Here is a 15,744-nt window from a genome sequence, read left to right as displayed (position 1 = left end):
CCAGCCCCAGCCTCTGTCTTTTTCTGAGTGCTCGCTGCAGAGGCTAAAATAAAGGCGACACCACCAACATGGTGGGCCCCGGGGCCAGGCTTCTGTTCCACTTGGTGTGTCGACATGCGCTCATCCTGTGCTCCAAGGTGAGGCCAGTGCTCTGTGCCTTGCTTTGTCTTCAGCTCAGGGGGGTGCTGTGGTTTGAATGCGTCCCCTACACGCCCTTGTGCTGGGAACTTACTCCTCGAATTCCTGTGGGGTCTTCAGGAGGTAGCGAGGCTCAGTGGGGTCGTGAGCGTGGCGCTCCTGTGATGCTGTGGGTTGGTGACCCTGCCCCGCCTTGCCACAGGGTGCCGGTACAGCCGGAGGGCCCTCGCCGGCTGCAGGAGCCATTGCTGACAGAGGCCAGGCTGAGATGTGGGCGGTCTATGACCCCTCCAGACTCAGGGGTGGGCAGTTGGGTCCCCCAGGACAATGGGAGCCCTGGGGCTCAAAGCCAGCAGTGCTGGGAGAAGCCCCCATGTGACTCGCTCGGCCGGGGTCACCACGGTCTGATAGAAACTTCAGAAATCTCGCAGGAAATGGAATTAAGGGGGAAGTTTATTTTGGTGTAAAACACATTGGAGCACTGGTTCAAGACCTTGCTGTTGGCCGGCGCCGTGGCTCATTAGGCTAATCCTCCGCCTTGCGGCGCCGGCACACCGGGTTCTAGTCCCACTCGGGGCGCCGGATTCTGTCCCGGTTGCCCCTCTTCCAGGCCAGCCCTCTGCTGTGGCCAGGGAGTGCAGTGGAGGATGGCCCAGGTGCTTGGGCCCTGCACCCCATGGGAGACCAGGAAAAGCACCTGGCTCCTGCCATCGGATCAGTGCGGTGCGCCGGCCGCAGCGCACCGGCCGCGGCGGCCATTGGAGGGTGAACCAACGGCAAAAGGAAGACCTTTCTCTCTGTCTCTCTCTCTCACTGTCCACTCTGCCTGTCAAAAAAAAAAAAAAAAAAAAAAAAAGACCTTGCTGCTCTGTTTTCGATCCAGCTCCCTGCTAATGTGCCTGGGAAAGCAGCAGAGGATGGCCCAGTGCTTGGTCTGTCCCAGGGTGTGGGAGACCTGCATGAAGCTATCAGTTCTGGCTGTTGTGGCCATTTGGAGAGCGAGCCACTGGATTAAAGATGGATCTCTCTCTCTCTCTCTCTCTCTGTAACTGCCTTTCAAATAAATACACATGTCTTTAAGAAATGTTTTTGAAATCTATACATAGTTATTTGATAATAAGGATTTTCCATGAACTTTTTGAAGTATCATCATATACATGGATGTCAAAGTTCTAGACACTGAAATAAATATATCTTTTAATTTGATTTTCCAAAAGCATTTAAAAGTACCCTCGTATGTCAGGGAAACTAAAATTATTTTTATTTCTTAGTGGGCACACATGGTTTTTGGGGCTTTGATCTAAAATGCAAACATTTCAAACAGTACATGGCGTGGAGGTCATTTCTCCTGGCTGGGTCTCACTTGAGTCTCCTTTGAAATGAGCCGGTAGGACTAGATGGGTCATTTTCTTTCTTTCTTTATTTGCAAGACACAGAAAGTGAAAAACAGAGATTTGCCATTTGCTGGTTCACTCCCCAGATGCCCACAACAGCTGGGGCCAGGCTGAAGTCAGGAGCCCAGAACGCCATCCAGGTGCCCACGTGGGTGGCAGGGACCCAGTGCTGCCACCTGCTGTTTCCCCGGAAGCTGGGATTGGGAGTGGAGTAGAGCCGGGACTTGTAACCTGCCCCTCCCCTGGCCTGGGATGTGGCACTCCTGGCGTCTTAACCTCTAGCCCAAGCACCTGCCTTATCTTAAAGAAAAGTGAAAAATAGTATTCATTTATTTAAGAGGTACAGAGGCAGGGACAGACAGAGCTGAGCCATCACCTGCCGCCTCCCTGGGTGTGCGTTCAGGAGAAGCTGGACTCAGAGCTGAGCTGGGCCTCCAACTCGGGCCCTGATGGGGGATGTGGCTGATACGGCAGGTGTCCTGACTCCTGGGTAGAGCACAGGACCCTAGGCCGATAACTTCCAGACAGGGCTCCAGAAAGCTCGTCACGGGGAAGAGATTGTTCTACTCCCCCATCTGCCTTAGAAAAAATTCTCCCAGTTTTACGCAGTTGTCGCCTGTTTTGTCTTTGAACAAAAACCATGTGGCCGGAACAAGAAGGAAGCCCAGAGCGTGGCGGAGCGTGTCCTGGCGAGGACCCAGGCGCCATGCACGCGGAGCTCCGGGCGCTGGCAGTGAGTCCCAGCGAGCTTGAGTGCTGGAGTTGGACGTGCACGCTCAGAATTCCGCAGTCTGGACAAACTGGCAGCTGAAAGTTGAGGAGGAACCTCAGCAGCCCGCCCAGGGCAAGCCTCTTCTCCCAAAGGCAGGAACATTTTTGCTGGATGCGGGCGCTGGGCGCGGGAACAGCGCCGCCTTGTGACCCGCACACTCGCTTTCCCAGCAGAGGCTGGCTGGCCTGGACCCGGCGACAGCTTCCCACAGGGTCGCGCTCCTGGGCCTGGGACTTTGATTCTGGGGTCGGGAAGGGGTCAGGAGACGCGGTCGTGCCTGGGGGCCCGAGGGAGCCCCTGATCCCCACCTCTTGCCCACAGCACAGGGTTGAGAGTGAGGAGACTTGGCACAGGGCCCAGGGTCTTCCTGCCCACCCTCGCCCCCCGCCGTGTCTGTGGTCTCCCTCTCCTGCTTTGTGGACTCCACATGGGGGTGACAGCAGCTGTGCTGGGCACACACAGGCTGGGACAGAGGTGGCCAAAAGTGATGCAAGCCACAGGTGGGAGCCACGTATTTTGTCTTAAGTTTTCCAGAAGCAAACAGAAGTAGATGAAATTGAGTGAGCACTAGGTTTTACTTAATACGCTGCATCCAGTGTCTGGCTGTTTTAATACAGAATTAAGGTGAAATTCAGCAGTGAGGTCTCTATATTCTTTTCCCGCTTCCGGACTGTCTGACGTTCTCTGTGTGTTCTCCGCTCACAGCACGTCTCACTTTGGACTCACCGTGTGCCAGGCAGGTGGCGGCTGCCAGGACAGCGAGCAGTAAGGATGCAAAGTGGAGACACTGGCAAGATAAGAAAAGGCTTCCCGGAGGAGGTAGCATTTCTACTGCATGAGGTTTGAAAAGCAAAGTGACTAGGAGAGGTTGGGGGTAGGGACCAGGTGTGCTCATGTTAGTTCCACTGGCACAGGGAAGGAGAACTGGGACTCCCAGGCCAAACCTTCTCACCGCCAGAATCTGTACCGTCTGACGGCTAAGCATGGCTTTTATGTTTTAATTTTAAAAAATGTATTCACTTATTTGACAGCAGAGAGAGAGAGAGGGAGAGAGAGACGCCTCAAATGCCCATAACAGCCAGGGCTGGGCTGGGAGCCCAGAACCCCACCCAGGTCTCCCTGTGAGTGGCAGGGGCTCAAGTTCTTGACCCACCACCTGCTGCCTCCCCGGTGCTTTGGCAGGAAGTGGGATCAAAAGCAGAGCAGCCAGGACTCAGAGTGGCACCCTGAAAAGGAACGCTGGTGCCCCAATGCCAAACGCTACCTCTAAGGATGGTTTTTACATTTTTTTTAATCTTTTATTTAATGAATATAAATTTCCAAAGTACGACTCATGTGTTACAATGGCTTCCCCCCCCATACCGTCCCTCCCACCCACAACCCTCCCCTTTCCCACTCCCTCTCCCCTTCCATTCACATCAAGATTCATTTTCGATTATCTTAATATACAGAAGATCAGCTTAGTATACCTTAAGTAAGTATTTCAACAGTTTGCTCCCACACAGAAACATAAAGTGAAAAATAATAGATGATTTTTTTTAAATGATGATGAAATCAGATCTGACCTATTGTCATGTTTAATCCCAGTGAGAGTCAAGTTGGGAATTGATAATTTCTTTCTTTCTTTTTTTTTTTGGTTTTTACATTTTTAAGTGTAAAAAATGGTGGGGGAGAAAGTGAAGACTGTTTCTTGGCACATGACCATTGCAGGCTATCCCGACCTCAGTGTGCATAAGCAGAGTTTCCTGGCGGCTCCCTAAGTGCGGCACAGGAGTGGGAGGGGCTGCAGTGTGACCCACGGCTCCCGCCTTGTTAGTCTGTGGGCCCAGCAGTGCCTCCCCCTGTCCCTCCCCACAAGGACACGGCACCACCCAGCTCTCCCATGGAGGGCAGTCCTGACTGGAACCGGAGCCCAGCTCTACAGCCCCTCACCCACGCCCACACACTTCCTGGCATGGGGACGCTGTCTGGGTCACAAATGTCCCCTAAAGCATTGTCGCCCCGTGCTTTAGGCCTGGATACTGGAGTTGCCAGAGACCCTCAGTCTACCATCAGCTGTCCGATGGGGAACTGGGGGCTCTTGGAGGGAGAGAATATCACCAGGTCACAAAGCAAGTTCCCTATCTCCCATCCTGGCTCTCTCCCCTGCCCTGTACCCACCAGACCATGTCGTCCATGCCCATCGGCTCCATGCCGGGGGCTCCGTCTGCTGACTCATCTAGGATCTGTCCTGGGACTCAGGAGCCCCTGCGGGCCTGCTCCTGGGGGTCTGCTGGCGGATTGGGGGCTGTGGACAGGGAAAGCCTCTCCCCGCACACACCCTCCAGTTCCTTCCCCCTACCCTGGCCACTTTAGTTGCAAGGGATGGCCCACCTGCTTGCCTGTGGGGCCTCCCCCAGCTGCTTCTCTGCCGCTGTGACCAGCTGCGTTCCCCCTTGGTCCCACCTCCTCTGGTATGGCCACCACCAAGCCCCTGTGGCTGATTTCCTCCTGTAATGCAGGCTCTGGCGCAGTTGATGAATGAGGAGTGAATGGATTGGGGGGCGGGTGCCTAGGCTCCTGGACTGTGGAAGAGGTCCCCACTGCAGACTCACCCAGTGCCTGAGCTGCCTAGCCCAACCCCACCACACACGCACACACACACACACACACACACACACACACAGTTCCCCAGCTGCACTCGTCCTCTGAGGGTCCAGCAGGGGGCGCCCAAGGTCTGCCAATAGCAGATGGCCCTGGTGGCCCGGGCTGCCCTCCTGCAAGGCCAGAGTGGTCCTGGCTGGATTCTGTTGTGGTGGCCAGGGTCCTGCTCTCCAACAATAGTCCATCAGGTCAGCAGGCTCCTCAAAGCCAAAGGCCGGCCAGACTCCGTTCATCACTACTGCCCACAGTGGCTTGGACCCTAGTCCCTGCCCAGGAGCAGGCACTAACCATGGGGGACGGGGGAAGGACCCCCTGCGGGGGTTGATGAAGTCCTGGGCACCCTCCTTATGCTGGGATTTCTCATGATTGTGGTGCTTTTGGAGTTCCGGCCTCAGAGGCCAGGAGCCGGCAGGAAGCGAGGCCACCAGTAAGACTCAGGTGTGCCTGGAATGGGTTGTGAGTTAATGGAGAAGTTGATTCTCTCACCCTCAGTGAGGCTGGGTGGGCCAGGAGGGTGGAACCCCTTGAGTCCACCGCCTGGGCAGCCAGCAGCCAATTCACGTGCTAGTTCCCATACTGGCTTGACACAAGCGCGCATGGCCGGGAAGCACTGTTTAACACAGAAGCCGCTGGCTGCAAGTGACTATTTGAATGTAAACTGAGTGAGATGAAGCGAAAGTGAAAATCCAGTTCCTTTGTCATGCCAGCCGCCTCTCACGCACTCGGAGGCCACACGAGGCCAGCGGCTGCCATGTTGGGCCACACGGACAGGAACTCTTGCGTCATCAGTGACCCTGCTGGACCTCAGTTTAGAGCTTCCTCTGAGCGCTTCTGGACCGGGTGTGCTTGAGGATCTCAGAGAGTTCTTGTGCTTACCGCACACTGCCCTTCGCAGGTGCCATTGCTGGAGGCCCCTGGGGGAGGCCCTGCCTTTGCTGCTTCCCCCTCTGCAGCCTGGGAGAAGCCTCTCTCAGCCTCAGTTCTCTCACCTGTCAAGTGGGGAGAATGTCGCCGTGGGTGTTGCTGAATGAGCTGGGGCAGGTGCAGTCCACCCCCCACCCCCCACTGCAGTGCCTAAGGCTTCCTGGCCTCACCACCACCCCTCTGGTCTTTCTTTGGACACTCACCTGCCACTCTACACTGTGTGCAGACCTGTGTTGGGATCCTGCTTCTTCAAAGGGACTGCAGGGCTTGGCTTGATTCGTTTTGTTTTCCCTAAAGATGCATTTATTTATTTGAAAGGCAGAGTTACACACAGAGAGGGAGAGAGATCAATTGATCTTTCATCTGCTGCTTCATTCCCCAAATGGCTGCAAATGGCCCCAGGCAGAAGCCAGGAGCCTGGAACTGCATCTGGGTCTACCATGTGGGTGGCAGGAGCCCAAGTACTTGAGTCCTCCTGTGCCACTCCCCAGGCACATTAGCAGGGCGCTGGATGGAAAGTGAAGCAGCTAGGACTTGAGCAGGGACTCAGATGGGATGCCGGTGTTGCAGGCAGCAGCTTAACCCACTACGCCACGATGCTAGCCCCTTGGCTTGACTCTTGCCTGGATGGAGGTCACCACGTAGGTGGGAAGGCAAAACGTGCCAGGAAGCAACCAGAAGACAAATCTTAGGCAACACCCAGGGCAGTGCGCCACCTGGTGGTGCAGGCCTTGCAGAGAGAGGCATAGGAGGTCTGTGGGCTGGTCTTGAAGGCAGCACAGGAGTCTGACTGGCAGGGCTGATGGGAGAGAAGAGGCAGCGGGGGATGGTGTCGAGGCAGAGGAACGGCGTGAGCAAAAGGAGGCACAGAGGTGGGGAGGGAGGCTTTCGTGGAAGGGAGAGACGACTTTGCTAAGCAAACCACTCGGGCTTTGGAAGCTGGGCTGAATTGCTTGAGTCTACAGAGGAGGGCGGCTGCCAGACAGTGGGGGTTGGGCAGGGAAGAGGTGAATCTAGGACTGTGCTGGCAGTGTGGTTGGGGGCTCGGCAGGGGAGATCCTGCGGTCGAGGTGCCCATCAGTGAGACGTGCCACCCACGGCCTCGCTGGGGCAGCACACGGTGCCATTTCCAGGGCCACTAACATCCCGTGAGCTCAAATTGCTGGGGCCCAACTGGGTAACCAGACACTGGGCTTGGTGATCTTGCACAGCAAGTCTGCACCGAGTGGGGTGGGGCAGAGGGTGGGCATTAGGACGTGAGTCCCAGATCCCCAGCCAGCTTGGAGAGAACAGGGTGAAGGCTGAGACCAGGGGGTACAGGGAAGGGAGGGGCGTGTAAACAGAGAGGGCCAGATATAAAATCACACAGACACACGTGCACGTGGCCCACGGCCCCTTGATGGATACACACTAATCCCCTGTGCAAATGTACATGCACACACGTCCAGGCACATGGACATGGTTACAGGGTTCACAGCAATGAAGCTAGGGCTGCAGGTTCACTGATGGTGGTTTCTATAGGCTTCGCTAGTAAACACTACTTATTTTGGAAAGCAACTTCTCTGTTTTCCAATAAAACATTGGGACATACGGTATTGGATTTCCCTGATCTGACATTGACCTAAAAAAATGTGCTGGCAGGAACAGAAAATGCGATGCCCCACTGTGCTGGCAGGCACCGGTCAGCTTCGCTCCTCTTGGCTTCGATTGCAAAGGTCAAGATGCAAGTGGGAGGGCCAGCGAGGCCTCACTGTCCAACCAGCATTCTTGCCACGGAGCTGCGGGGAAGCCGAGGACAGAGCTGGGGGCTTCCTGCCGGCCTGTATGCCCATGGCCTTGAAGAGCAGGCAGCGGGGATGAGCTGAGGGGACAATGTGTCACGGAGGCAGCAGACAGAGATGGCTCCAGGATGGGCAAAACGTGGATAGGGCCCAGCTGGGGGATGGGCACATGTGTGCCCCTACAGTGGCCATCAGAGAAATGCGCCTGGAGCCCTGAGTGGGGTTTGAGGTGGGTTCCTGTCCCTGGGAGGGGGACTGGCTTCTATGGGCAGAGCAGTCAGGCCCAGCTCCAGATGACGGGCGGGGCGGGCTGCAGGCATGGGCACAGTGGCAAGGCCTGGGAGGCAGAAGCCCACCTCCAGGCGGGAACACTGGCATTCCTTGTTTCTTTAGGGGGCATTGGTCCTGTTCTGATCAACAGTGAGAAAGGAGCAGTGTGCCCCCATAGCCCAGAGCCCCTCAGGACCCCCAAATTGAGCCTGAAACTTGACAATGGTCTTCCTCCATGAGGATGAGTGAGATCAGAAGTGTAAGGTGCTCAGCGAGGGCGGGACACACGCCCTGAGGCAGAGAGGAATACAATGGGCCTGGCAGAAGTGCTGGGGATCCAATGAGATCATCTGTCTAAGGCACTTCCAACAGGGCGTGCATTTAGTAAGCATGACAACCGTTTGCTGTGGAAGTGAGTCTTACTGGGGATGACTCAATCACACATTGGGCCACTTAGCCCTTCAGCATGACTTTGCTAGGGTTCTCTGTGTGCCAGGCACGGCTCGAGGCCCCGGGGGTGCAGCGGTGAACAGAAAACCCACGCCCTCAGCCCTGGCATCCGTGAATATGCCGTGTCCATGGCTAGCAGGAGTTAAGTTGCCAAGCAGCTGACCCAAAGATCCAGAAGTGAGCCTGGCTTAACCAGGTGCGCTGGCTGCAGCCACAGGGGTCCCTCAAAGGGGAAGAGGGGCAGGCGAGGCAGGGTGAGAGGAGCTGAGCTGGTAGAAGCCGAGGCTGGAGCAACGGGAGTCTTGGCCCCAAGCCGAGGCAGACAGGTGGCCGGTGGCAGCTGGAAAGGGCACGGAAACAGAGCCTCCTGGCGGCCTCCAGGGAGAAACATGGCCCTGCCTTTGACTTCATCCAGTGAGATTTCTGACCTTGAGAACGGGGGGATCATAAATTTTGTCGTTTCGAGGCTCTGAGTTTGCAGGAATTTGTTACAGCAGCCACGCGCTGTGGCTGCAAACCCTTCCTTGTGGAGCTTACCTTCTCACCGCGGGAGACGGGGCATGAGGAATTGTGGCACATGCGGTGTGGCATGGGGTGCTTCCTTCCCCTCACTGGTGGGGCGGGGAGCGCCCAGCATGGGGTGCAGGGCCCCTCTGGCCGTGGCCACCTCTGCTCCTTGTACCCTTCTGCCTGCCAGGGGCCTGCAGGGTGGGGCTGAAGCACACAGCCAAGGTGCACAGGCTCCTGGGCTAGGGAGGAGGCAGGTGCGCGGTGTCTGGCCCAGGGGAGTGGTGCGGTCTGCGGCCAAAGTCTGGGGCAATTAGCATGTGCCCAGATCCCCGTGGGTGGGGACGTGAGGAACTATGACTGGTCCAAGTCCGTGGCGGGTGAAAGCCAGGCTGGGCGGCTGCTCTAGGAGCTCCAGGTTTCCATAGTGATTACCAGCTCTTGGTCGCGCCTAATGAGGAACACGGAGAATCCTCCTGTGGGAGGCCACTGGGCTCCTTGCTGAAGCCTTCCTCTTTGATCTTTGGCCTTTAATTGGCAGGCTGAGCCCAGGGAGCCTCCTCAGGAGATGGCTGAGGCTTGGGCAGGGCTCTGCCTCACCTGCCCATCCCTGTTCTGGTTGCTGAAGTCCCTGCTCCACCCCTGAGCCTTAGCTGAGCAGGGGAGGGAGGCCTTGAGGAGCTGCACCATGCAGGCGGGGTCCGCTACTCAGGGTGCAGCTCAAAGACCTGGAAGCGATGGTGCCTGTGGCCCATGTTTGGGATCTTAGGTTGTGCACTGCTCGAAGGCACTGCATGGCACATAATAGGCATCTTAATTTATGTCGGAGCCCAGTGGGTGGCAGAGACTCCAAGCCACCTGATGGGTGGCTGGGGGAGCTCCCTGGGACCTGAATCCACGGTGGCACCAGGGCCGCGCACAAACTCTGGCACACACGTGTGCATGCTGTCCCACCCTCCTGCACAGCAGGTACCTACTGCCATTTAAGGCCTGATTCATAGGGCTCTCAGACTTTGGACCTGCAGTGGTCATCTCACGGGAAGTCTGCTGGGGGTGGGGCGCGGCACTTGGGTGTGCATGCTGCTGGCCACAGGGGTGCCACATGGGTGTGTGTGTGTGTGTGTGTGTGTGTGTGGCGCCAGGGCTGTTTGTGCTAATGTGACCCTTCTTTTTTAACTCGAGGGAAAGACATGTTTCTCCTATTTGCACAAAGATACCCAGTGGGCCAGCTGGGCCCTGCCCTGGCTCGCCAAAATGCCCTCACCTGGGCTATGAAGCCTTGCCTTCTACTTCCCTGGCCAAAGTTCCCACCTCATGGAGTAGCTAGAGCCCGACCGAGCCCTGGCCCTATTCCTCTCGGTTTCTTCCCCAGGGGCTGGGCTCAGACCTGTGCCGCTGGGTGGCATTGATGTTGCCTGCAGCCTGCCCTTCCGCGTCCTCAGCCGGCCACTGGTGGAGCAGAGGATGCACTCCCTGGGAGAGGTGGGAGAGAACTTGGGAAGCCTCTCTGCAGGGCGGTGTGTCACAGAAGCGCCTGGCCTTTGCCCCAGGCACTGAGCTGTAGGGACTCCGTGCTTTAGAGCAATCATGCCCAGGTGTTGCCGAAAGGATGTTTGCCCTAGCAACATCCATCAGGAGAACCAGTGGCCAAAGGCCAGCCGCCCTGGCTCTCGTGCCCACGTTCCTCGCGGTCAGTCCGGGAGCCGAGGGCGGGCACAGTGCACAGAGGCTTGTCTGTAAAATCTGACAGTAGCTTTTAAAGTTACAGCAGATGTTGTATCCCACCCTCTAAATGAAAAGCATGATCTCTTAGGTTGATTCTCCTAGGTTTATTGAGGTATAAGAAATAAAAATTATGTGTATTTAAGGTATATAGCAAAGGCTGTAATATGATGTAATGATTTTGCTACACTGTGATCCAACAAGTAAGCTCAGGGACACTTATGTGCACCACCACACTGTGTGTGTGTGTGTGTGTGTGTGTACTGAGAAGCTTTAGGATCCACTCTCCTAACAACGTCAGTAGACTGCACTAGAATGAACTGCAGTCGCCCTGCTCCAGCACACCCACTGGCAGATTGTGTTTGTCCTGCCTGCCTGAAGCATCTGCCCACCTGCCCCAGCCCCAGCCGCCACGGCCTGTTCTCTGCGTCTGTGAATTTTATCTCTAAGACTCCACAGAGGAGCGAGATCACACAGGACTTGGCTTTCTGTGCCTGGATCATTTCACTGAGCATGCGCCCTCTGGGTTTGTCTGTGTTGTGGCAAACAGCAGGGTCAGACCACACGTGAGGCCTAACCTTTTAGAGCCAGGCTCTGATAATGAGTCTTAGGTTGTTTTTCCTCGAAGTAACACCTGAGACAAAAATTTGCATGCAGGTAGTTTATTTTTGAGGCAATTCCAAAAGGTACTGAAAGAGGAGCAGAGACAGAGATGTGATAAATCGAGGGAGACCACAGGACGACTCATCGGACAAGTCCCTCCCATGGGCAGTGAGGCTGAACTGCACTGGGGCTCTGGGGAATGGGGAGCACGCACCTGGGCTGAGTGGTGAGGAGCCGGGCTGTGTGTCCACGGTAGGAGCCGGGCTGTGTGTCCTCTGAGGGAGCTGGGCTGCGTATCCATTGTGGGAGCCGGGCTGTGTGTCCACCGAGGGAGCCGAGATGGGCTGTGTGTCCACTGCGGGAGCTGGGGTGTGTGTCCTCTGAGGGAGCCGAGATGGGGTGTGTGTCCTCTGAAGGAGCTGGGATGGGCTGTGTGTCCACCGAAGGAGCTGGGTGTGTGTCCACTGAGGGAGCTGGGCTGTGTGTCCACTGTGGAAGCTGAGCTGTGTGTCCACCGAGGGAGCCGGGGTGTGTATCCACCGAGGGAGCCGGGGTGTGCATCCACCGCTGCCAGTCAGCCCTGCCTGGGGGCTGCTGCTCAGGGGCACTTCCTGTCTGCCCTGCGCAGCTCCCTGAACAGGCTCCATGGCCAGAGGGAGCACTGAGCAGAGTCCCAGAGCCGGCAGTCAGCGTGCAGAGATGAGGAGGTGGGGCACTAACGGTGTGGCTCCCCTCTCTGGATTCTGTGTTTTTCTTTAATCTTCGTCTCTAATGCTGAACCCACACGCGGCAGACAAAATCTCTGTAGGGGGGTTTCCTGGCTCTATACCTTTGTCTTCAGTTCGTTATACAGCAATCAGCATTTCCGTGTTGTTTTGCACTGGTCTTTGTAAAGCAGCAAGGAAAACACAATGCTGCTGACTTCCACGTGTACCTGTGAGTACTTACTCCTAACCGCAGTGCTGTGGGGTAAATATTACTCCATTACTCCTCTTTTATCATACAGAAATGGAGGCCCAGCGAGGGTAAGTACCTTGCTAAGACCACACAGCCATTTGGTGGCAGACCTGAGAGTCCTGCTCCAGAGCCCATGCCCTCGGCCTGGCCTGCACCTGCAGCTGACTGCGTCCGTCTCCCAGCTGACTCACGCCGGTGTGTGCAACGATTCGGGGTTGTCAGGGATAGTGGACTGAACACAGGTGTTCAAATCTGCGTATCTCAACGAGAGCACAGTGTGGAGGGACTTGTGTGGCTGCACCAGGTGCCATCCGTCATCTTGGAACTCAGTTGGGTGAGAAACATACATTTTCTGTGCCCTGCAATGAGGTTTTATTTCAAGACACTCCTGGGTGGGTAAGGGAGCTGAATCTCCTTCAGAGCAGGGGCTGGGGAGGGGGTTTGGGGCCAGACGCTGGAAGGAGGGGAGAGGGAGGGAGAGGCTCTGGTGAGAGGATGTCCACACTGATGGGGACATTATCCCCATTATCCGTGTCCTGGGGTCACGGCTATGGCCCAGCCCAGCTGGAGTTTTGCTGGGTCAGGAGTCCTAGGAAAAGAGAAAGTCTGGGTGGGAAGGAGGCACCTCGGTTCACATGTCACAATGTCGTTCCACTACGCAACCAAACAATGCATCGCGCTGAATAATACAAGTATGAATTGATTCAGAAAGATACTCATAAAATGCCAAGTGCACATTTACAAAAGTAAATGAGGTCACGTTTTACAAAGTAAGTATATACGTATCAGTAGCCATATGCAAAAATATTAGATAGTTTATCCACGAAGGACATGATTTTGGTACTTGTTAATGTTCTTTCAATTCATGTGTGTATTTGATATTTTATGAAGTGGGTGTACGTCACTTATTCCAGAAGAAAAGCTGTCATAAAATGAAACAGAAATAAACCACCCTTGCACTGGACTGAGGGTTTGTGTCCTTCTGAAATTCGTGCTGAAATCCTCATCCTGACGCCATGGTGCCCACAGACCCCAACTTAACCAAGCTTGGACTTAGGATTTTCCTGCCGTCTGACAGTGTGAAAGTGGCCCGCATTCGGTAGGAACTGTCCTCCAACCTCTGACCTCTGACCTTTCGCTGGGCCAGGGAGTGTGATTGGATACTCCCTGGAGATGCCTGGCAGTGGCCTCCACAGGCTGAGGACTTGGTTGGTTGGCTGGGATGCTCAGCGGCTTAGGTTTACTGAATGCATTTTTCCACTGACCAGATTCTCAACTTACGATGCGTTTGTTGGGAGGTGAGCCCGTTGTAAGTCAAGGAGCACCTGTGTTTGGAGACGGGGCCTGTGAGAGGTAATTGGGTCACAAGGGCAAGGCTCTCTTGAACAGGGTTAGTGCTCTTGGGGCAGAGACCCCAGAGAGCTCCCACCCTCCTTGCCCCTTGTCAAGCTCTAGCGTCATCGGAAGAGGGCCCTCTCCAGAGCCCGACCGTGCTAGCACTCTGATCTTAGCTTTCAGCTTCCAGCTCTGTATCTGTTGCTGGGAAGCCATGGTGTTAACAGCAGCCTAAACAGACTAAGAACAATGTGCCCTGGTTCTCATCCACTTGGTTCTTTGCACAAATTCTGTGGAGTGCCTGGCCTGGGCCAGCTACTGGTCTCCTCGCTGGGGATAATGCTATGAATAAACGAGACGAAGTCCCTGTGTCCCCAGAGCTTGCTCTCTGGAGAAGCACCTGGACTACCGTCCCTCTCTGGCCATGGCGCCCTAGACGAGGGTGTCCCACACGCAGCTCCCAGAGGACGTGCACAGCCATCTGCTGCGGGGAAGCAGCCGAGGACCTCCTACTGCACCTGCCAACACCCATCCCCACACCATCTGCCTCTATCACGGGCTCGGGCTTTGCGAGCCCACAGACTCGGTTTCCTGACCCCCATTTCCCTTCCTTGAGCCCAGTGGAGGTCTCGTCCTCTAGCAGGCGGAGGTACCCTTCCGGCCAGCGCTATCTCTGGGTCTCAAGCCCGGGGCTGGAACTCTCTTGTGGTGCCTGAGCCCTTCTCCCTGCAGTTAAAGTGTGCACCTGATGGCAGCCGAAGGCACTGGAAGAGCATGGCCCCCAGTCTGAACCCTTGGCTCTCAGAGAGGGAGGGAAATTGTCTGCGCACCTACAGTGTGACTGCCTCTGTGTCAGTTACATTGACACTGATGCCATCCCCAGCTGCCCCACGATGCGGGCCAGATTCTCCCAAACCACGCCCTGGAAAAGGACGCCGTCTTCAGACAGTTCTGAGTGCTGCACCTAAGTGTGGGAAATGCAGTTCTTTGCTCCGTGCCTTTAACAACCTAGTGTGCATTGTGAAATTCAAAGGAGGAGGCTGTAATAGGCAGTTTCTCCCAAACATATACTGGGTGGGACGGTTCTCTCTCCCTCCCTGGTTCACGTTCACCTGGGACCTCAGACTGGACCTCCAGTAGACACTGACTAGAGTGGGCCCTAACCCAGTGATTGCTGCCCTTGCGGGTGACAGAGGCACACACATAGAGAGGAGAGCAGGCCAAGGTGGCCAGGCCTGTCGGCCACCACCCAAACCTAGGACGAAGCTTCCCTGCAGGTTTCACAGGGAGCTTGCACTGGCCATGTGACCTCCAGCTCTGGGAGAGAAGGGATCCTATTGTTTAAGCCACCCTGGTTGTGGAAACTCATTACACAGCCCTGGGAACTAAGGCAGTCTTTTTATTCCCTGGATACTGTTAACCACTTTGAAACCAGGCAGTGGAACTGTCCCTGCTCACACACGGGGAAACAGATTTTTCAAGGATCAGTGGCTTGCCCCGGACCTGACGGAGTATGACTTCCAGAGCCATGTCAGAACTCGAACCCAGGTCTCTGTCCCCAGTGTTGTTGTGTTTGAAAAGCAGAGTGGCGTGTGCACACACACACACAGAGAGAGAGAGAAATCTTTCATTAACTAGTTCATTCGCCAACTATCTGCAACAGCTAAAAGCCAGGCCAAAGCTAAGAGCCTTGAACCATGTGTGTAGCAGGAAACCAAGCAGTGGAGCCATCATCTGCTGTCTCCCAGGTGCCTTAGCAGGAAGCTGGATCAGAAGTAGAGGGGATACTCAATTCCAGGCTTACCCTGTTGTGCCACAACACCCATCCGGGTCCCCAGCATTTAGACTCTCCATGAGCCACAGCTATATCCTGCAGGCCTGGGGTTCCTGTCGTTTCTCTCAAGGGCTCATCTGTTTCCAAAGGTGTCGCTCCCTTTCCCACCTGGCACCCTGCCGTGACAAATGAGCCATCCCAAGAGGCCTCTAGGCAGGACCCCCTCTGCCCTTGGCCCATGAGGAGGGAAGCATCCTTGCACCAGGCCCTGGGCTGCTCCTGCATCTCTGAGCGTGGGGGGTCTGAGCTGGCATGAGTGGGATGAGAGCGGCTGCTCCAGGTGTGCTCACTGCCACGTGTCTGCTCCTGCTCACCCCTGCAGCTGTGGCTAGGCCGCTGCATCATTTCACTGAGTCCCAGCTGCACACTCATGGAGGAACCATAGCCTCTTCTCTTACCAGGGAGCAGGCACTC

This window comes from Oryctolagus cuniculus, chromosome 1 (assembly GCF_051225735.1).
Source record: "Oryctolagus cuniculus isolate XC-2025 breed Fujian yellow rabbit chromosome 1, ASM5122573v1, whole genome shotgun sequence".
Classification (NCBI taxonomy): domain Eukaryota; kingdom Metazoa; phylum Chordata; class Mammalia; order Lagomorpha; family Leporidae; genus Oryctolagus; species Oryctolagus cuniculus.
Note: the sequence above shows the minus strand (reverse complement) of the source record.